This window comes from Acomys russatus, chromosome 15 (assembly GCF_903995435.1).
Source record: "Acomys russatus chromosome 15, mAcoRus1.1, whole genome shotgun sequence".
In the NCBI taxonomy this organism is placed as follows: Eukaryota; Metazoa; Chordata; class Mammalia; order Rodentia; family Muridae; genus Acomys; species Acomys russatus.
Genome location: NC_067151.1, coordinates 8,837,577 through 8,861,272, shown reverse-complemented (window position 1 = coordinate 8,861,272; position 23,696 = coordinate 8,837,577). Strand labels below are relative to the sequence as shown.

General features: G+C 45.9%; 1 protein-coding gene across 1 annotated transcript in view; it reads right to left on the bottom strand.

Annotated features, from left to right (window-relative positions):
* The window catches only part of Slc7a14 (solute carrier family 7 member 14), a 105,546-nt gene that overhangs the window by 52,946 nt on the left and 28,904 nt on the right, over nucleotides 1-23,696 (bottom strand). The window lies entirely within an intron of this gene.

The window sequence follows — 23,696 nt, the reverse complement described above, 5'->3', positions numbered from 1 at the left end:
TAACTGTAGCAACAAACGTGCCAGTGCAGAGGAAGCAACAGAGGCAGGAAAGGTACAGCCCCAAGGTCACAGCCTTCTTCAGAGTGGGGCCAGGGCTTGGTGTAGCCTCCTGCAAGACCAGTGCTTAGACTCCCAGCTCTCCTGATGGAAATGCCCGGGGGTCAGTGTGGTAGGAGCCGCAGGATGACCTTGTCCCTAAAGGCATCACTCAGTCGAGTACCATGACATCATGGCTTCTCTGCACGCTCACTGCAGATGCTATGCATGATGGGAGGGCATTCATAAGAGACCCGGAGGTGAAACAAAGCCCTGTTTGGGAATTTTCACAAGCACAGTCCAGGTAGTAACTGTAGTCACTACCCAAACTGCTGGCTGCAGAATGCTGTCACCTAACACCACAGAGCTGCAGCCCAGTGCCAGGCAACTGACTGAACATGGCTGAACTTTAATTAGCCAGGACTACCCACCCTTATTTGCATAACTCTGATTTACACGGCTCTTACTTGGATGTCGGAGATTGTATAAGTGGAAATGACATGTGTGGGGGTTCTCACTAACCTTCCAGAACTGTGTACCTTCAGACTAGAAAGTGTGAATTAATTACATGCCAGGGAGTCACACACAAGGAAACTTATCCTACTCACAAAAGTGCTCCTCCCAAGTGGACCTCTGACCCCAATGTCCCAGACTGTAGGGAGTACTATAATTACTGCGCAGCCTGCTTGCCTCTTGAAGCATCCCGAATAAGCTATTTTCCCTCTGCCATTGGCTCTCAACCTTCCTAATGCTGTAACCCTTTAATACAGCCCCTCATGTGTGGAGAGTCCCAAACCATAAAATTCTTTTTGTTGTTACTTCATAACTGTAATTTTGCTACTTCTATGAATCATAATGTAAATATTTATGTTTTCTGATGCTTTCACATGACCCTTGGTAGGCCCTGAAATGGTTGAGACCCATTGTCTTTGTCGAGCTAGAAAGGGACGTTGTAAGCCAGGCCAACGCTCTCCCTGTTACCATGGTGGCTGGCCAGTCAGTCAGTACACTACACATAGTTGAAGAATTAGTCCTTTTGTTGGCAATGGGCTGGGCAGATGTGAAAAGGGGTATGGTGTCAAGTATGTAAAGTGTACTTTACACGGAAGTGTAAAGTGAGCAGTTGTGGGGCTGCTGCCAGGAGAGAGGTTGGTAGATGAAGTACGGCTCACTATTGGAGGCTCTGAGGAAGAGGGTCATGAGTGATGTAAACATAGACAGGCCCATTTTCGGGTCTTTGAGGGGTGTAGGTGTGTGTTCCCATCTTCAGAACCCTTTGCAAACAGACAAACAAACAAACAAAACTAAGCTCGAGACCGGATGCCCCAGGCTGGGTATAGTGCTGCCTTATGCCACAGGAGGTAGTTAACAGAACAGGCCCTTCGTGTTTCCTGTCCTGTCCTGGGTAGCTTGGTAGCCCCCTTTGCCGGGGTTGCACAGGCTGTACACACGATCTCCAGCTGTTCCCTGGGACACGGGTCTTGGTCAGGCCTGTATCAGACACTGTCAGAAGGCCACCAGAGAAGCAGGCCAGGCGCATCAGGGAGGCAGCAGCTTTTATTTGCATCCCATACTCTTGGTTACAAGAAACTGGAGCGAAAATGTGGACCATTAGCGAGAACAAAGGGTGAAGGTAGCAAGAGTTTCTTCCTGGCTTAATTCCCTCCAGGCACTTACACTGAGCTCTTGCTCACTTGATCCAAACAAGGGTTTAGAGACATTGCCTTTCTTGGTCGGAACTGTGCTGAAGAGAACAAAACGTACAAAAGGAAGCATGCTTCTACTTCTAGGTGACTATTGACAATATCCATATTCATTAACCACAGATTATGTTAATGAGAGAGAGAGCTGTTGTTGTTTTGAAGCTCACTACTGTGGCCTTTCCAAGCTGAGCAATGAAGGCGTGGTGTGCTTTCCCTAACACTTGAATTCAACTTTCTCAAAACACTTCCCAGCTACCCCTAAGGCTTACAGAGCCTGGGAGTGGAGTCATCCTGGCTTTGCTCACATGTTTGCCTGCTCATGGCTCCAAGTCTGATGATGCTAAAAGCAGGTTTGTTTCAGGACAAAAATGATCATGGCTTAGAAGTTTACTCTGTAAATAAGTTATCAGTTTGTTTAGTGGCGAAGAGCAGAAGAAAAATGCAAGCTAACGAAACAGTAAACAGTCAGAAACCCATTCCTATCCCCTGCTTCCCGAAAGGTAGGGACTAATAAACCCTTCCACACTATTCTTGGTGAAGAGTGTCCAGTTTTTTGGGGACACATCTGGGCAGCAGGGACCATCAGTGACCAGAGGCAGCCCCTTGAGTGTCTGGCCAAGTACAATCACAACAAGCTTCTTCTCGTCAATGTCCTCAAGCAGAATGGTTTTACAGTCAGGAGTGGAATCTGCCTGGTTGGTAAGCACTGCTGGTTGGTAAGCAATGCTGGTTGGTAAGCAGTGCTGGCTGGTAAGCACCGCTGGTTGGCTGCAGGTTCAAAGGGCCCTTCTGAGGCCCCTTGTGCTTTCATATCTCAGGGTCTAGGGCTGAACTTACAGGTTCATGGATTCTCCAAAGGGCTTAGGTTCTGGCTCCTGACAAGTGATCCAGCCTGAAGCTTCAGACTCCAGCGTTGCCCTTCAGGTCTGCTGTCTCTAAAATGGGGTAAAGTTTGGTGCCTAGCTCTCAGCTGTGGTGTACAATAGAAGGCACAGTGATGCATATTGTCAACACTGTCACTGTTGTGGCTCCTGATGACCCTTGGCAGGCCACCCAGCCCTCAGTCAGGATGTTTTCTACTGGCTGTAGACAGCACAGCATGTCATTTACTCAAGGGACTCAAGTTACCTTGCTCAACCAAGCCTGCAGGAATCAGCTCTCTTTCCCTTATGTTTCTTCATCATGGCAAGAGAATGAGGTCGTACAATGATCACAAAATGGCTTACAAGTCTGAAGAGTTCCCCAGGACACACCTGAGAGGAGGAGAGAACTGTCTCCCACAAGTTCTGGCCTCCACACGTGTGCAGGGACACGTGCACACCCGCATATGTGCACACACACTAAATAAGTACAGGTAATTTAAAATTAGCGTATGAAGCTGGGTGTGGTGGTACACGTCTTTAATCCCAGCCCTCGGAGAGCATAGGCAAGCAGATCACTGTGAGTTCAAGGCCAGCTTGGTCTACAAAGTGAGTCTAGGACAGGTAAGACTACACAGAGAAACCCTGTCTCAAAAAACCAAAAAATAAAATAAAATAAGCATATGAAGAAGTCATCGGCAGAAAGGAAGCCTCGAGAGCCTTGCCCCACGCCCCCAAGTTTGGCGAGTAATGAATAGAGTGCAGGTTAAACAACAACCTATGTGGGCCTGACCCCCAGCCCTGGGTGCCATGTAGCTTCTTGCTTCTCTCTTAGCTCTGCCTCTCTTTCTTTCTTGGAAGGAAACTCTTTCATGATAACCGGTTCCTCCTTTTCCTGTTATCCACATGTCTCTGCCCAACCTTTTCTTTCAGTAAAGAAGAACCTGGAAGTCCCAGCAGGCGCCCACCTGATGTCTGATACCCACTGAAAACAGGGAAACACCTTCCCTCGTCCTCCTATAGCCTTGACTCCCATTCCCCAACATGGAGACACCCCTGTGGGTACCCAGGGCATGGCAGGTCCACCTGCATTGGCATTCTGACCCCGAATTAATGGTCCTTTCTGACCTTGGTACTAGTGACTACTTGGCTCCCTCAGCCATCTTGGTGGTAGCTTCTATACTGAGACCCTTGCTTTTGTTGTTTACTTCCCCCTGCCATGCCCATCAGGTGTGGACTTTGATTTTATACCAGGGCCACAGATGCTTGTCTCTGGTTTGCTGTGACTATACTGGGTGGCCAGATACAGGGTTGCTGAATCAGACTCTTTAGGTCTGCTTAGTCCCACCAAAGATACCCTAGTATTGCTGGCTTGAGTTATATGTCTTCTACTGTCTGCTAATAGGTTTCTGGGATACACCTTCAAGTTTTTGAAGGCAATTGGAATTTTTTAGAGTCTTATTTTCCTTGGGCTGCCATTTTTAATATATTATGTGATCAAAAGTGCCTCGTCATATGTTACAACTTTAAGACAGTCATGTTCTGATTGGGCAAGCCAAATTTTATTATGTTTTTTTTGTTTTTGTTTTTTGTTTGTTTTTTGGTCTACAAGAAGGTAGTAAAGGAGATTTTTTTTTTTTTTGCTTTTGTTTTTTTGTTTTGCTGTTTGAGACAGGGTCTCACTAGGTAGCCTTTGGCTGGCTTGGAACTCACTATATAGACTAGGTTGGCCTCGAACTCACAGAGATCTACCTGTCTCTTCTGCCTCCCAAGCACCAGGATCAAAGTGTGCCACCATGCTAGACTGGCCGTGCATGTATGTGTGTGTGTGTGTGTGTGTGTGTGTGTGTGTGTGTGTGTGTGTGTGTGTGTGTGTATGCATGCACATGTTTGCTCATATGCATGAGTGTGAAGGAATCTCTCTGAAACAATGCTATGTTGGTGACTGGCAGATGCACTTGACTGTACAATTGGCGTCGGTATTGGGGTTCCTGATTTTCCAATTATCAATATTCCTAATATACCTTTGTTAAATGATTTATCAAACACTTGAAGAGTTTTTCTGATCATCTACCATATTATTTAACAGTACGCTACCTCTTTTACATTGCACACAGGATCTCAGAAACAACTGACTTTGTTCTGCTTGGAGTGCCTCTAAAGGGGTCTGCATGGATGCCAGCCGTCCACGTCAGCTACGCGGAAGAGGGAGCACCATTTCAGCATCATGTTCAGTCCTCTCAGGCTTTTTTTCTGTTTCTAAAAGTTATTGATGGATTTTAACCAATGTCTGAAGTGATGATGAGCAGCTCCAGATTTCAGCCGATCATACCGTGCATGTGTCTCTTGCTGTGGATCTATTCAGAACGGTGAGTTTTGAATAAACATAGAGTGCCAGTCTGCGTCACAAAGTCATCTTATACCAGGAGTCAGACTGAGGGAAAAATGTGCAGTTGACATATGCTGTTCCCTGGCCTAGTGGAAATGAGATATGCCTCTTCTGGCTTTTCCAATGACTCTAATGGCAAGAAATGTCATGTCATCTGACCGAGCTCAAAGTTGGTGGGTGGGATGTATTCTCTAGGGGAGTCACAGTGTTCTGCTAGAGGAGGGTGTGATGGGGGATTGGTAATATCTCAGAGCTCTGACGGCATACTGGGCACAGTACTGTATTTTTCTTTGTTTTATTTATTAACTGAGTTTTACAGTTAGGTTTCATGTAGCACAGGTTGGCTTCAAGCTCACCACAGAGCCCAAGGCTGGCCTACTGTCTAAACTCCCAAGCCCTGGGATTATTGTTGCTTATCACCACCGTTTCCATGGTTTTCTTTTAAGTCCAATTCCTGTCCCTGTGCCCCCACAAACCACAACCCAGGAATAAACACAAATGTCTATTTAGGATCTCCAAGCTTAAAGAGTCTGCTGTGTTCACTCCTGAGTGTCTACAACAAATTCCATAAATATGTAAACATCTATTTCCTTTAATGGCCAGCTTAAACAAAACAAAACCCAGCTAATTTATCTTTGCTCGAAGTAAATAATCCTCAAGTGGGGGTGGGGCATCTCTGAGGATAGTCAATCTTTATGTTATCTGAGACAATATTCCCAGTTACGGGTTTCCCGTCCTGGCCCTGGTCATCAGTCCTCTAGGTTGGAGGATGTTATCGTAACACTTCCAGAAAATTCCTGGCATTCTTCCTGGATAAGCGAGAAGCCTGGCTACAGATCCAGCCATTTGACAGTGGGGGACTGGTCCTCCTCCAATGCCTGAGGATTTGACATCACTCTCCCGCCACTGGTGCCACGTCCAAGGCTTCGGCCTCTGGTGTGTGGTCACCCCCTGACGTCACCATCCATTCTCACTGATGCCAATTCCTGGGTCTTAGAGCTATTAGATGTCATGTGTTATTCACTGTGCAAATGACAGTGTTATTAGAGATGAACAGCTTCCCCCAGACTTCCCTGGAAGACCCCTTTTAGAGCAGACACATCACACGGGAAGCCACTTAATTTTTCATTCCACTGTAATGTATTTAGGAATTTGCATTAGAATAACATTGCGGAAGTGTTTGATGAAGTCCTATTATATACTCACTTAAAAATAGTTATACACGTCAGTTAGCATAAGACGTAGAGTATCAGAAGTTACACAAAGGGGCTCCAAGGCCGCGGGCTGTTTGCTCTCTGCTCTCAGCGGCTACCAGCTGGAAGGCAGGTTAGGACTGGACCTATGGAGAGCTCCCTTGCAGGCTGGCTGGATTGAGCAATATGGGGAGAGCCAGCAAGCAGTCAGAAGAGTGAGCGAGAGGGATTTCCGGAGCCCCTACCAGCCCATGGTGGCTGTAGCCACTCACTAGACCAGGCTTCCAGGCAGCTGGCTTCTCCTCCCTTTCTCTGTCCCGGAAGTGAAATGCTCTTCTTCCTCCTCCTTCCTTCCTCTCCTCCTCCCTTCCTCTCCTCCTCTTCCCTTCCTACCCCCCCCCTCCTGCCGCCTGGATTTCTTCTCAAGACAGAACCATCAGATATCTGACGCCAGCTAATTTAGCCCTTCAGCATGGGCTCAATACCAGCAACTCTCCAGGGAGTGTCAAAGCTCAGAACCAGGTTGGGACCCTGAATCTAGTGTGCGGACGGCCACTGTTGGACAACCCAGGCATATTGTGCAAGCCAATCCAATATCTATACCCCCTTCCCTTCCTGTCCCTCGCCCCCACCCCACCTGCCACAGTTCTGTTAGCTAGTTGTAGGTGATGCCTACAGTGCCCTTGTGCACAAAATTCCGGTCTCACCTCATGAGTGGCCATTCTAAAATAATGGGGTCAGAGGATGATTGTGTTAGAGAGCCACCCAATGGGCACCTTCACACCATGTGTCACCTCAGTGTCGCTGAGCTCCAGAAGCCACTTCATACCCACATGGGCTGCGCGGCCATCTCAGCATGCCCTCACACCCAAGACTGGACTCCTAAGCTACTGAGGAAGGGTAGACTCTTCGGAAAGCTCCGTGACAAAGCAGAGAAATGTCATTACCAACACAACAGAAGCCACTCCTGTGAGGTCCCTCTTTATGCTCACTCGTGCTCAGTGACCGAGAACAGCCTAAGGCTGTCAGTTGACAGTTCTGTGTCCTCAAAAGTCGAGAAGGCAGCCTGTCTCCTTCACTTGTCCAGCTTGGAGAACTTAGAGGTTACCCGTGTTCCTCGGCTCACGGTCCTTCCGTCATCACAGCCAGAAGCACAGCGTCCTCTCCCTAAACTTTCTGCCCTTCTCTTCTCTCTCTCCCGCTCCCCTCCCCTTCCTCCCAGTGTCTGACTCATGGCACTGAGCATGCTCGGCAGATGCTGTACTACTAAGCTATATCTCAAAAGAGAAGCCTAGGCTGGCCTCGGACTCTGAGTCGGGCCATTACTGTCATGTCCCATCACAGCCAACTCTGCCCCTTTCTTATGACGGCCTGGTGGGTCTATCAGGGCCGCTATTACTCCAGGACAGTCGGCCTGCCTTCACATCGCTGACTGTATCACCTCTGCGAACTCTGCCTTGTTCTATAAAGTAAGAGTCTCAGATGCCTTGGGTTGGACACACAGACTTCTAAGGGGACGTGGGAGCATTTTACATCTGACACGCCATCTAAGACCCACCCTGAGCTGCTTCTCTCTTCACATTTCCACACTGTTTGACAAACGGCATCTTCTTCTCTCTGCTCCCTCTGCATAAACCTGAACTGGTTCAGCCTTTTCTCTGTAGATTTTCTCCGAACCTTGCCCTCAGTGAAAACATAATCTCCTCTTGAAGGTAACCCTGGTAGGCAAGTTGGCACAGCGGCTTCCAGAGTGTGGCTGAGGTGACTTACTGGGACTACCCACAGATAGTGGCATGTCGTCTGGCACGTGAGTGAAACGGTCTCTGCTTTCCTCGTGGGATGCTGATCTCGAGTCAGGCCTAAGGAGACAGGGCATTCATTCACCTAGCCTGCCTCACCTTCTTACCTGACTAAGCTTCAAGTTTAGTTAGCTTCTTGACTATGTGCTTGTGTCTTCCACAGTTGTCTGCTCTTTGACAAGGAAAGCAGGCTGCATACTGCCATGGTTTTTAGTTTTAGACAAAGTCATAGGGACTTTGGCTATCACAGTGTGGGTCCCTTGAAGTTTGCCTTGGCACATACTGTAAGCAGATTTTGGTGTTTTTCTAACTTTAGTAAGTAAGGCAGACCATTCTATCACCACAGGTTTTAGCAAATCTAACTTTGTTATAGGCTGGGCTAGCCTATGGCAATATATAAAATTTTGGGCCATTCTGAGTGTCACTAAACACTGTTTCTGGAATAGGAATAATAAATGGCAACTAGTTCAAAGGTCAAGTGTGCCTGTACAGGACAGGAGGTCATGTTGGAAGTGACATATGCCATAGGCTAAAAGACAGTCTCAGCTGCCATTGCTCAAATGTTGTCCACTTTGGTTTTTCCTTTTGTTTGTTTGTTTGTTTGTTTTAAACAAGGTCTCTTATTGGTCTGGAACTCGGAACTTGTCAAGTAGGCTAGGCTGGCTGGCCAGTAAGCCCCTGGGATCCACTTGTCTCCGTCTTCCTAGGGCTGAAATTATGTGTCACCATGCCAGGCATTTTGTGCTATTGTTGTTATGTGGGTGCTGTGGAATCAAACTCAGATCCCCAGGCTTGCAAAGAAAGCAGTTGATCACCTGTGCCATCCACCAGTCCCAATGTTGCTTTTAAAAAACCATTCAAACCCCAATATTTATTGTCTTCAATATACATTGTCTGCCCTACTGAGCTCAGTGGGTTTCTGTTTCTTTATAGGAGCCAAGGGAAGGGAGGAGAACGAGCTAACAGAGTTTGGTCTTGATGAGAATTCCTCCTCTGAGTCAAGAGGACACAGCTCCGGCAGGAGTCTTCTAAATGTGTTTGTTCTTGGTATTGACCAGTTGACTTCCCTGTGGATGCTCGGAGACAAGCCTTGGGGAGCTACATCCCTGTGACCGCACAGCCTCCCGGATCAGCAACTGCAATGTGGACGGCTGACTTTGTACCTCTGGGTTTGGAGTCCACACTGGCAACTGCTTTTGTTCTCTCTGTTCATTACAGATCCACTTTGGAGGTCAAAGGTTTTGAGGCTAGCCACCTGTCTTTTTGAGATTCTTTCCACTATTCTCAAAACAAAACAAAACACCCCCCCACCAAAAACAAAACAAAACAAACCCAAAAAAAATAAAAAACAAAAAACAAGGCAAAAAAAATCTAGCATTCTAGAGCCAGTACTTGAAGCCAGGTAATTTCAATGAGACCTATCCTTTCAGTTTTTGTGATTTAACAATAAACAGATAAGAGAAATCTTAAATTATTTATGCTCCATGAACTTTCAATTCTCAACAAAGGCTGCATCTTCCACACCCAGCCCCATTCTGCTCCTGACTTATACAGTCCTCAGGGCACACTGTTCACTTTCCTGGGCTCAGTGGGTTTCTATAAATATTAATGAAGCACCTGGCACCATGGGCCCAAGGTGCAAAGATAAAGGCAGGAGACTGTGTTGCCCTCCCCTCCCAGAGTTTCCAGCCTGATTGGGGAGACAGGTGACCATCCAGCGTGGATGCTAGGTCTCCTGTGGAACTGCCGTGCTGTCCTTTGCTTAGTTACCCTTTCACTGTCCCCTCCCCTACCTCCCACCAACGTTTCTGGTGAATCCAGCTCCCTCCGTGCCTTCAGGCTCTGCTGGGACTCAGTTTACAACTAATCTGTCATCCTATGTTACATTAACCCCTTTCTCCTGTTCTCTGATTTCCTATGCGACTTCCAGCTCAGTTTACATTCTTAAACTGGCTTCTGTAGGTTTCAAGCCCTTGAGGGTTAAGCTCTCTTCTGAAGCTTTTAGGTACTGAGTTTGTATCATAAACATAAGGAAAACAAACCTTCTTGTCATGGCCTCCAGGATGCTGCATAGTTCTGTATTTGCTTCTTTTCTGAGTTCATCATGTGATTTAAGTGATGATTTAAGAAAAGTTCCTGTTTCTAACTTGTACTGGGCCTCATTTCCTGCTTCTGGAATATCTGGCCATGGGTCTTTGCAGAGTTTAGTCTCAGTATTTCCACCTCTGCTGACATGTTAATTCTGCAGTGATTTTAGCTCCACCTAAGTGATTCTGGTGTCCTGTACTCACTCATGCACTCACTCACTCTACCATCTATTTTTCTTTCTTTCTTTCATGTATCCATCCATCCATCCATCCATCCATCCATCCGTTTGCCTACCCACCCACTTCTCCATCCATCCATCCATCCATCCATCCACCATCTGTTTACCTACCTACCCACCTCGCCATCTATACCTTGCCTTGTCATAATTTTAAGTAAATTATCCTGTTTTTGACACTTGCTAAAGTGTCAGCTTGTTTTTTTTTTAAAAATCTGCCTCCTTCCTACAGACTGTGAACTCGAAGGCACACCCTTCGTTAAGTCTCCAGTGACTAGAGCAGGGACTCATGCACAGTCGGCAAATGACAAATATTTCTTTTCTGCATGACTTTTTTTTTTGTTACAGTACATAAGGTAATATAAAGCACACATTTATTTCCTCATAAGAGACACAATCTCCTTTAGTAGTTTCTGAAAACCTCTTCTGGTTTGAGGCATTTCTGCAATGTAAGATGGCTGGCTATCTTTCCAGTGTTCTTAACCTCTGAGTCATTTCTCCAGCCCCTGGATGGCTGTTTTCGCTAACCACTCTCTGCATTGCATCTGAGAGCACAAAACAGTAGAAGCTCAAGTCCTAGATTTTACAAATGAAAAAGAAATTTCTTTCTTTGCCTCCCACAAATCCTTGTGAAAAATTGAATTATCTGGAAACAATAATGTCTAATTATAAATGATTGCTATATGATTTTTATCCATTTATGTTCATTAAAAGAAGCCTGAATAAAAATTACACAAAATCAGAATATAAAAATATTTACTGCTGAAATATTAAAATCTAGCTAAATTTAGAATTACACTTTTTTGAGTAGAAGTTCCACACAGCTCCTTGGAAACATTGGGCTTTTATCTAGTCATTGTGGTAGAAATCTGATAAATCAGTGTACTCAGTGTGGAAGAGAAGACATTTCAAAAAATCTGTAGTTTGCTTTATTCTTTCTCATCTGGGAGAAAAATAACAGGAGGCTTTGACAGCTTGGGGCTTTAATATATTTTGGAAGAACTCAGATGTACATTGCATTTAAGGAAGTGGTTCATTTTTAGCTTTTAGAATGTTCTTTGAGAGATGGGAGATAGAGACAGGAGAAACCCTCTCCCCACTCCAAACCCAAGGCCAGTTAGTCTGACATACACACTGGTGAGCAACAAGAGACGTTGTCTCAAACAAGGTGGAGAATGAGGACTCGCTCCCTAGATTGCCCCTTGACCTTCAGGCAAATATTGTAATCACACATATGACTATACAACGCCCCCCCCCCCAAAGGATGGTTTGAAAGCAAATAGGCCCCATAGGCTCATAGGGAGCATCATCATTAGGAAGTATGGCCTTGTTGGAGTAGAAGTGTGTCTCCCTGGGGGTGGGCTCTGAGGTCTCAGATGCTCAACCAGGCCTAGAGTGGCACTCTCTTCCTGTTGACTGGCAGTCGGCTTGTAGAGCTCTCGGCTACCTCTCTAGCACCATGTCTATCTGCAGCTCTCAATGCTTCCCATCATGATGCCAAGGGACTAAGCCTCTGGACTGTAAGCCAGTTCCAATTCAATGCTTTCCTTTATAAGAGTTGCTGTGGTCATGGTGTCTCTTCACAGCAATAGAAACCCTGACTAAAACAGAACTTGGTACTGGGTTTTTTTTGTGATGGGCTTGACCATGTTTTTGTTTGGAGCAGTGTTGGCTTTGGGACTCTGGGTTAGGAAAGCAGTGGAATGTTTTAAGTGGGGCCTAATGGAGCACAGAAGACAAGGGTGCTGAGGGGGATTTGAACTGTGGGGGCCTGGCTCAAGAGGTTAATATGTGGCCTAGAGACCATTCTTGTGATGTTTTGGTTAAGAATACAGTTGCCTTTTGGTCTTGTCCAAAAAAACTCTGCCTGAGGCTAAATGTAAGAGTTTTGGATTAATTGTGTTGGTATTTACTCTTATGCACGTCTACAATGAAGACGAGCAAGCTGCGCCAAAACAAACAAACAAACAAAAAACCCAAAAAAACCCCAAAATGTACAAATTGAAGGGGAAAGGGTCACCGGAAAAGAGAATGGAACTAAGCTCTGTGTTCAGGAGAGGCACAGATTATAAAGAAAGGCCTGGTGTTAAATGGACTAAAGGGAACGGTGACCTCAGTGCAAGACTCCAGCCAGCTAAGCTTCCAGTTTGTGAAAAGAAATGAAAGAAAAGCTCAGAGATGGGCGTGGTGGTGCACACCTTTAATCCCAGCACTTCAGAGGCTGCAGAGGCAGGCAGATCTCTGAGTTCAAGGCCAGACTGTCTACAGAGCATGCTCCAGGACAGTCAAGCTTAGGCACTGAAGGAAACCATCTAACAGAGAAAGCTGGTGAAGATGTAATTGAATGAGGGGCCATGTTCCAACCCCAGCACACAGGAGAACTTGGCAGTTTCAGGCATGTGGCTCTGGCTTTAGAGCCAAGGATAGGAGAAAGGGTTACGGAATCTCCATTTGTGACTAAGGGAAGCTGTGGGGGCCAGGCATATGTAGGGGTGTCCCTGCGTGGGAAGCTGTGAAGGTGAAGCCTGGATTGCCTTAGAGACCCCAAGATGTGCGGATGCCAGAGCAGTGGGAGTTCTGCCAAGGAGAGCTGCTAACAGGGAGTGACCAGCCCAAGAGAAAGAAGTGTGTTGCAGTCAACTAGCTGAAAGGAGTTGGAGATTTGAATAGCATTTTGACATCAGACATGGAGATGCAGAGTTTGGAGTTGGCCTCCCTGTTTTCAGTCTTGCTTTGGTCCAGTGTTTCCTAATTACGCATTCTTTCCTCTCTTTTGGAACAGTAATATATATCACACATATATATATATATATGTATATATATATATATATTATGCATATATATCCAATATATCCAACAGTAATACAACATCCATTGTATGTTGGAAGTCTGTGATCTGCCTTTTCATTTTGCTTTTACAGGGGATTGCAGTTAAGAGATTGCATGAATCTCAGATGAGATTTTGAACTTTGGACTTTTACACAGTGCTGACACTGGGAGAGATGATGGGGGACTTTGAAGTTGCAGAACTAAATGCATTTTGTACTCTGCTATGGCTACAAGTCAATGGGGGCTTGGGAGTAGAATGTGGTGGTTTGAAAGAAAATGGCCTTCATAGGCTCATAGGGAGTGGCACTTTAGGAGGCGCGGCTTTGCTGGAGGAAGCATGACACTGGGCGTGAGCTCTGAGGTCTCAGATACTCAGCCAGACCCAGTGTGGCACTCTCTTCTTGCTGTCTGCCTATCTGGATGTAGGACTCTCAGCTGGCTCTCCAGTGCCATGTGTGCCTGAGTCCCACCATGCTTCCTGCCATGATGACAATGGACTAAACCTTTAAACTGTAAGCCAACCCCAGTTAAATGCTTTTCTTTACAAGAGTTGCCAGGGTCATGGTGTCTCTTTACAGCAATAGACACCTTAATTAACACCGCTCCCCAACACACACACACACAGAGATACAGAAGGAGAACGAAACATCGAACAACTATTAAAACATTGTTCTAAAGTCACATTATGTGAACAATCATTCAAGTAGATGGTGTGGAAACAACTACAACAAAGGGCATGGATGTTGGCCATAAAGTGTGAGCCAGCTTTTCTCTCTTCTTTAGAAGGTGCCACAGTGTTAAAAGTGGGGACCTATGGTGGTAAAATTGGGAGCATTATATACTCATCTCTTCTATGGCTGGTGTAAATTCCTATAAAATGAGAAAAAAGGCAAGCTCCAACTTATGGTGGTTTGGCTTTAAGATGATACAAAGGTGACTCTTGTGTCCTTGAATTCTGACAGTCTCCTGGATTTATGATGCTCAGTGCAATACTCCTGTGATGCTGAGCAGCAATGGCGCGCACGTGATCAATTGGCAGGTAACCTGGGATCTGGTGTCGTATTTTGCCAAGTTACGCGGTTCTGTTCAGTAGGTTTTTGATGTGTTCAATGCATTTTGACTTTGTGTATTTCTAACATATTAAAGGTTCACTGAGATGTAGCTGTGCAGCAAGCAGAGAGAGAGAGACATCTGTATTTAATTTAAAAACCACCCACAGATGGCTCCAAGAACAACACACATGCTCCCGCTCCTGGCCATGACCTCAGAGGATATTTGTATCTCTTGGTTTTAGAGCTATGCTACCATGCGCCGCCATCTTGGCAAATTGGCTTAGGGTCTGTGCTCCCTACGGCAGCATGCAGTTCAGGTCATCAGGGAGGATAGGATTTGCCCCAGCGCCATGACTTTGGTGTTGGAAAGCTTGGCTTTCTTTCTCTTCATGTTGATGCCTCCAAAGGCAACTGACTTGTACAAATTCATCAAGTGTTCTAAGTATTCTAGCTATCTTCTGAGTATTATAGATATCCTCTACAATATCATAGTGAGGATTTTGGTGTCTTTAAAAAGCCAGTTATGGGGCCTGGAGAGATGGCTCAGTGGTTAAGAGCAGTGGCTACTCTTCCAAACGACCCAGGTTCAATTCCCAGCACCCACATGGCGGCTCACAACTGTCTGTCTGTAACTCCTGTTCCAGGTAATCTGACACTCTCACATCAATGCATATAAAATTAAATAAATTATTTAAAAAAGCCAGTTATGTTCTGTAAACGTGATTGTCCACAGCAGCAGACTCCTTGCCTTGTGTGTGCTCTGGCAGGGGTGTGATTCTGCCAGATGAAGATAATTTAATTCTGGGGACTCTAGAGAGGGTACAAAAGACCAGAGCCCCAAGAGAGGGGGCGTGGCTGTTGCTCCTGCTGGTTCCTGTTCCTGCCTCTGCTGCCTCTACTGATTTGTCAAGTGGTGGAGAGACAAAAGACAAGAAAAAGTTGGTGATATCCTGCTGGGTCGAAGACTGGACTTCCCTCAAGGAATTCTACATGCCCAATCAGCAGGAAGTGGCCTATCGAGGTCTACGCCCCCTTTCCTCTCTAACCTTCTGTCTCTCCTACCTGGTACTGGGATGTTGGAAAGGAGTGGGGTGGAGAAGGGTGGTAGTTATAACAACCCAAATAAAATAGCTAAAAAGCAGGCCAACAGGATACAAAACAAACAAGTCACTGTCCTCCTGGCGCCGTGATGCCCAAGTACTGCCATACTTTCAGTTCTGTTCTCCACACCTTGACAACCACTGGTCCCTCCAGTCTGCCATGACTTCCTTTCCTGAAGGCATCATTTGCTTTGATTCTCATCACCCTCATCTCAAGTTGGCTTCTTTGACACTCTCATTTATTACTTAAGTCTTAGAGTTCATCTCAGAGATGTGAAAAGCATGGTTGTGTGGGCATGTCCATGTGCAAGGTGTCAGTGACCTCATGCCAATGTTTTGGGAATATGTTCTTAGGATCCTTTAATTAATTAATTATTTAGTTAGTTATTTTTTATTTTATTTTATTTTTTTTTTACCAAATGTAGGAAGAATCCCTTCTCCAGAAGTGCCTCACTGCTGGCTCACCTCCAGTCCTCACTATGGGGTCTGCAGTATATGGAACCACATGAGCAGGCACAGGACAGCGCGTAGCCACATCTAACCATTTCCCATGATGCCTGGAATAGCTTTGCAGAAACAACCTAAAGCCCCAGACTGTCCTCCCATCTGCGGAGTGAAGCTGAGGCTGAAGGTGTAAAGCGAGTGCCTTTGCCAAACCAGACAGGCAAACCCGCTCACTACAAGGCCCTGCAGACAACTGTTGACAGCCAGCTCAGCAGGACCTCACATTACTGTGCTCAGCAGTCAGAGGCTTACATGCGCACCTGGGCCTCTCTCTGCAGGAAGCAGGTTTTTTTTCCAGGGCCAAGGGAACCGGAAGGGGGACAAGTCAAACTGCAACTTGTATTTTGACAACTAAAAGCATTTCAGTAAATAAGCCTCTGTGTCTGCAGCCTTGTCACAAGCAAGAGATGTGACTTCTGCTCTCCTTACCTGTGTTTTAGGCCTACCCCTTTTCCTTTTTTTTAGTTAGAAATCTCCAAACCAAGGCAGTACAAACAGCTCTTGGGGCACGTCACAGGCCTAAAGCATCTCCTTAGTGCTCTGAAGCGTGGGCTTCATCTTCTGTTGCAAGAAGATGAAGGGTTGAGATAGACCAGAAGAGACTGTTTTTCAGTGAGGCTAAAATCAGAGGTGTTCGTGGTGATGCATCTAAGATGCAAACCTCAGTGCTTAAAAAGGAGCATCGAACTCTTAAGCTTTTCTGCTTGCTCCTCTGAGGTAGAAGTACTTGTTGGCTTCTATGTACCAGATGCTGCCTGTGTGTGCCTCAGGTAGAGAATAGCTTCACGTTGGGTGATGTTTACTATGCACCAGATGGAACACACACACACACACACACACACACACACACACACAGACACTGCCAACAACGCTCGGAGAGATTCTCTTTTTAACCACACTCAAAATGGAGATGAAGAAACTGAGATACAGACCAGCTCAGGAGTAGGTTGGAAGCCCTGAATCTCGTGAGGGCAGGGGTGGGACATGAATTCAGGTGTATTGTGGTGTGAGTTCCAGGGCAACAATTAGCATACTGTCCAATATAGACAGCGCAACGATTTTACATGCTGTCCTGTCCAATATGGCTGCTACTAACTGCAGTGGCTATGAAATACTTGACATGTGGTTAATGCTGCTGAGAAATGGGAATTAAAATTTTACTTAGTTTTAATTACAGATATGCCTCAGAGATACTGTGGACTTGGTTCAAGGCCACTGCAATACAAGTGAATATTGTAATAAAGATATTGCAATAAAATTAGCCATGAATTGTTTATATATATAGAAGTTGTGTTTATATTGTTTTATAGAATAAGAAAGAATGCAATAATCTTATGCCTAAAAAAATGTATTCACCCTAATTAATTCCCGAAAAAATTTGCAGCATTCAACTAAACTACTGGAAAAAATGGTGCCAGTGGACTTGCTAGAGGTAGAGTTGCTAGAACTCCTTCAGTGGGAAGGAGCCGGAGTGATGGTTCACTTGGTAGCAAAGTGCTTTCTGCACAAGTGTGAAGACCTGAGTCCCCAGTATCTTTGTAAGAACTGGGCATGGTGGTGTGCCTATAATCCCACTGCTGGGCAAGCAGATCCCTGGGATAAATAGGATGGAGAGAGATTGAGGAAAACACCCACTGATGCCTGGCATCCAGCAACCCCCAGATGCATACACAGATACACACACACATACATACATATGCACACACATGCACATTCATACTTCACACACGTGGGCACACACAAATCCATACACACATGCTCATGAACACACATTCACACACAAACATGCATGCACATGCATACCATACAAACATACACATAAACATGCATGCACAAGCACACACACATGCATACATGTCCAGACATGCACACACACACGAACATGCCCACACATGTGTGCACACATGAACATGCACACATATGCCACACACATGAACATACATGCACAAGCATACACTATGCATACATAAACATGCATGCATGCATGCATATACCATACATAAACAATGTAGTATTTATGAGGTGCATTAAGACAAAGCCCAATGTGAGGAAGTTCACCTGTAATTTAAATTTATATAGCCACAGTGGCCAGTTGGAGGCATGTTGGCATGCTTTAGAAGAGGGCACTGAGCTCTAGGACAGCTTCTGCAGACACATGTGCTGCCCACCAGCAGTGTCTGTCCCCTACCTGCTGCCGTCCTCTCTTGGCTCATCATCTCTTTCCAAAGGCGGCTGGGATCACATGTCCCCTCCTCGCCCTTACCCAACAGTCTCTTTCCCTTTTCCCTTCCTTCATTATTAATGCAGTAACTGTAGAAGAGTGTGCTGTGGCAGATTGTGCGGCGCTGTGAGGAGGCCTGATAACTGGCCATGCTCCTGTTAAATCATGCCGCTGTTACCCTGTCCTAAGGGCTTATGTCAGCTTGTCCCTTCACTGCACCTTTCTTCTTATCATTTGTCCTGTAACTTGCTCCAACCTGCCGTCCCTGGAAACAGCCATACACCATATTAACAAAGTAGGCCTTGGATAACATTGCCAAATTTATGTCCTCCTCAGAGTTGGCTATTTACATCTCTTCTGCTTTGTCAAGAGAGAGATCTCTCAGTTAGGTTTGTGTTAGATATTATTCTTCTAGAAAAATACCGAACAGTAGTTTATGGTTTGGGGGACTATCACCTTTTCCTAAGTGGCCTTTCAAACAGACCAACTTTATAGTAGTCTGTACTGAGTCAAGCAATGGTCCCATGTCCAGCAGCCTGCTGTAGTCAATGCGTGAGTTGCCTTCCTCTGCCTCCCCTCATGGACACAGAAGCTGCCCGAGTAGGAAGTCTTGCTTAATGATGGGCATAGCAGAGAAAACAAACAAATACCAGTCCACCCAGGATAAAGGCCGCAGGCTACCCCTTTGGCACCAGAAGAGAAGGGATTCTTTTGCTTTCAGACAGTAGTTTGCCCATCTAATCACAAAGGGCGATCACTGTCGCATCCGGGGACAAAGATACTCACTTGGCTCCCAGACCGGCTGGGAAGAGTCTAAAGTTACTTGGAGAGCGAGGGGCATGCCAGTGTTTCCAGTGACCCGGAAAGCAAAGCTGTTGGAAAGTCACTGGAGAAAGAGACCTTTTAGGTCAGTGAAAATATGTGTTCGTGTCCCTGGTGCTGTCGATTCCCCCTGAAACAGTGTAAACCTGGTGGGTTTGAAATGCAGATTGACCTACATGGGTGTAGCCATATTGCTAGTATGTCGAAATCCAGAACTGTGAACCCTAAGTGAGAGAGAACCCGTGGCACCTGTCTTTCTGGGTCTAGGTTACTTTCCTTAGAACAATTTCTTTTTAGTTCCATCCACTTATTTAAAATTGCAATTATCTCATTTTTTAGGACCAGGTAGAATTCCCTTGTGTATATGTATATAACCCAGAGTAAGTAACTATAGAAACCAGGAAAGAAAAGGGCAATGGGGTGGGGTGGGTCTGGAGAAGTAGCTCCGGCTAAGGGAATAGCTGGAGACGGTGCTATGCAGGAGGGAATGGGAAAAGTGGGTATGGGGCTTAACTGGGGAGAGCAGTCCGGAGGGAGAGGAAGGGAAGAAGGACAGATGTCTGAAAAGTCCTAGTGAATCATATAATTTTATGTTTACCTAAAATTATATAGACTTTGTACGTATGCACACACACATACACTGAAATCAAATTACTCTTCCACTTGGGGGTAATACTACCCCTGTTTAACAAAACACCACTGCCAGGAGTGTTACTTGCAAATTGTTGGTTAGAGGAGTCCAAGAGGACCACCCCCCCCCCCGACACACACAAACAATATAAGCTATTGCTATTATTACTCTTGGTTACCTCCCAGAGTTGGAAGATAAGTCCCCATTGTTAATGACATCACACACCTTGGGCACAGAACTTGGAGCGACCACTCTGCACCTGATCTGGACCTTTTCTCCCTCAAGACTAGCTCTCATAATACCAGCAGGTGCTGTGAGCTCTGACAAGAGAAACACACACACACACACACACACACACACACACACACACACACACACTAAGGAGCCCTACCCAGCTTTGACACTTACACATCACAACAATGGCCAATATGACAAGATGTCCTCAAGGTGCAACGGTGGCACTTGCACGTTGCCAGCAATCAATAACTGTCTACTTGGACTTAAAGCTTGCTCAATAGGAAGGAAATGGTGTGATACTATAAACCCCAGCTTCACCATGTCACACCCCTAAACCAGTATTATAATCTCTAACTGCCTTCTAAATAATTATTCCTCTGCCCGCAGGTAAGCCCTGTATCAAAGAGCTTCTTTTTGCGGCAGAGACCATTGCAGAAATTCACAGGTGGCGAAAAGGAAGAGCCCTGGCTGTGGGGTGCCTATCTCCAGCTGACACATCTAAATATAGCTCCTACATCTAGGGCCCAGGGAATAGTGTGGAAGACAGTGTGTGGGAACCCTAACGGCCAGAGGACCAGGATGTCTACTGTGAACTGTGTCCTCTGGAAATGACAGGGAAAGTGCGCCTGTGAAATCTCAGCAATACGGTTGCTTAAGCAAGGCTCCTGGAGAGAAAACGACACCACAGGAGACATGCCAACACAGACGGGGAAACCCAGAAGGTTCCATGCACCCCCCCCCCCGCCCCACGTAGATGAAGAGCTATATACAAGCAATGAGTCCTCCAAGAGGGAGAATCAGCCGTTCAGGGAGACCCTCCTATTGGCTATCTCATATCAAGTGGGCAGCACTAAACCCTATAAATATGATCAATGCTGAATGGACTCAGCAGGTGGTATTTATGTGTATGACTATAGGAATTAAAAAACAAAGAGTTCATGAATCTGAGGAGGAGGAGTGACCCAGGAGGAGCGGAAGGGCAAGGAGGAAAGAGAGTAAGAATGTAAGAACAGTAGCTGTATGTGAAATGCTCAAGGAGGTAAAAGATTTAAAGAAGAGAAGTCATTGGTTCTTATGGTGGCGTGAACAGAGCAGGAGGAAGTGATGTGCAGACATCTGTAACTTCTTAAGATGCTGAGGCTGCTTATGCAGCTCATGCAGAGCACTTGCTCTGGGCATTTGATGTCTCTGTCTTAGGACCACTGAAAAGGTAGCATTATACTTTAAAATTTACACATTTTTATCATTAGTATGTGTGTGCTCACAAGCATGACGTGTGTGTATGTGTGTGTGTGTGTGTGTGTGTGTGTGTTTGGAAGTCAATCTTAGCAGCTTCCATAAGCTAACACTCCACTTGACTCAAGATGTTTTTATTAAGATGTATTTATCCCAACTGTGGTTGGGGTATGTAAGAGAATACATTATTTTTAAAAACCCATCTGTGCATTTTATAAAACCATGGTTTCTGTCTCTAGAGGTTTAGAATGGAGCCTGAAGCTCTGCACTCCTAAGTGGGTTCTGGAAGATAGCCTTGCCTATACACGGTGTGCATCCAGAGCAGGCTCTGCTCTACCTCTGGGCGGTCACAGGAGCTGTTTACTCAGCCTATCTTCTTTCCCCACTGTTTGCTTAGCTCAGCAGTTGCCACACCTGGTGACTGGGATCACCCAGGAAACGCAACACAACTCCCCAGTCTTCCATTGAGCTGCATCCACGTTTGTGTCTGGGTCTAAGAGGCAGTGTTAAGATTATCCAGAGTTAAGGCCTAGAATCTTAACGAAAACCACGTGGCCCCGATTGTTGTAATTGCTTGTTTAGAGCCACACTCAGCATCCTGAGCCCCACTCTGAATTTCTATCTGCCCGTCAGTGAGGCTGGCTGGCCCCACCGTGCTAAGGTTTACAGCACCCTGCACTTCTCCTTGAGAGCGCTTCCAGTGACAGAGTAATTCCATGTGCTGCTGCCATTAGCATCTGGGTCTCTTGGTCGCCGAATTGTCTGAGCTGTGTTGATCTTGGGCACTCACTGTGGTGTTGTTGGTGCCGAGGCAAGGCCTGCTGCCCTGTGGGTGGCATTTGGCACACAGGAACGAACGAATGAGCTTTGCAGCTGTTTTCAATGTTCCTGTATCTAAGAACTACAGACTTTAACATTTCTATTTTCCATAAGAATAAAAGACACCTGGGGTATGTATCAGTCAGGGTTATCTGAGAAACAGAATCTATAGAGTGAATATATAGTCAAAGGGCTTATTAGACTAGCTTACACAGTACTGCTTGGGTAGTCCTCTTGCCTGAGACCCTTGGGGGGTGCATGGGGCATCATGCCACAGCTGCCCCAACTTTGTGCTGAAGACCTGGTGGGGTTCTCAAGAACCCCAGTCTCTAGCCCACACTGTAAGCCTGGAGAAACTGGGTGCCGATGTGAGTGAAGGAAGGGGGCAGCAGTGGTGGGGGCCGCGGAAACAGGGTAGATGAATATGCCAGGAAGGTGTGAAGGCAAGGACTTGAAAAGCTCGGGCGTGGTGGCGCACGCCTTTAATCCCAGCACTTGGGAGGCAGAGGCAGGAGGATCGCTGTGAGTTCGAGGCCAGCCTGGTCTACAAAGTGAGTCCAGGATGGCCAAGGCTACACAGAGAAACCCTGTCTCGAAAAACCAGGGAAAAAAAAAAAAAAAAAAAAAAACAAAAGAAAAGCTCGGCTTCCCTCAGGCCTCCTTTAATGTGGCATCACAGGAAACACTGCCTACATTTAGGGTGGGTCTTTCCAGGTCAACTAACATAATAAAAAAAAAAATCTCTCCCAGGTGTGCCCCAGCGGCTTATCTCTTTGTCCATTCCTGATCTTGTCCAGTTGACAGCCAGGATTAACCATTAAATAGAAAGTCAATGATGGCACAGTATGAGCCCAGCCTGGAACCAGTCTTCTGATTGACAGGCTAGTCCTCTCTGCATCCCTCTTGGATGCTCACTACAGCTTTATATAGCGTCCTATCTGGGGATGTGTATTTAAATGTCTCAATGTGATACTTGTTATGATTACAGACATTAAGAATGCTAACAGCGTGCCCATCTTGCGGCCTGGGGAGAGGCACTTAGCTTGAACTGTGACGTGATGAGTGAATCTTGTAAGGATAAACAGTGGTACCTAGTGACCTCCCGGTTTTGACTTTTTAACTTCAACAGAGGACAAAGAGTACCTAGATTGGCCAGCTGAAAGCAGCCTTCCCTCCAGCCCTCCGAGGCTCAGGAGCTTGGATGATAGCAAGAGCTGAGAGGCAACTCAGCTCTCCACGAGGACCCTCTGGACCTCCTGGGGCAGAAGCTGTACAAGGGGAAGCTTTAGTCTTGGAAGATGGTAAACGCTGGGTGGCTGCCGTGGTGTCAGCTGTTGGCAATATTACGTGCAGAGGAGGAAAGACAGAGAGCTTCTGGGCTCTGATGAAAGGATGGCTGTGACTGGGTCTGCATGCACAATGAAGGGTTTATCTGAAAATACTTCAGTGGTCTTCAGTTCTTTTGGCAATCTTGTGTGAATAAGCATAGCACTACACAAGTAATGGACACCCTTTACCCTGATGTAAAACATGTAAGTAATATAAAAACCCACAGCCATTAGTGGAGAAAACTCTATATGGTCCATTTATTACAGATTAGCAGGCAACTAATTTATAATAAACATACTCCCCAAGTTGTAAATGCTCAAGCACAGTACAATGAGGTCCCTAAACTTGCATCTGTGCATGGGAGCGCTTAAGGTGTGGGCTGTTGTTGGCTCAAATGCTACTGCGATGGCTTGTGGGTAAAGTATTTTTCTAAAATAGTAAGCAACTGGAAGTTTCCAAACTAAGCCCAGTGTGGTCTTTTCTTTGATTTGAATGTTAGTTGTCAGATTCATGCAGCAAACACAAAATTTTAAATTGAAGTATACTCTACAAAATCTCTCTCTCTACCTGTGTGTGTGCACATGTATGTGTGTATGTGTGTGTGTGTGTGTGT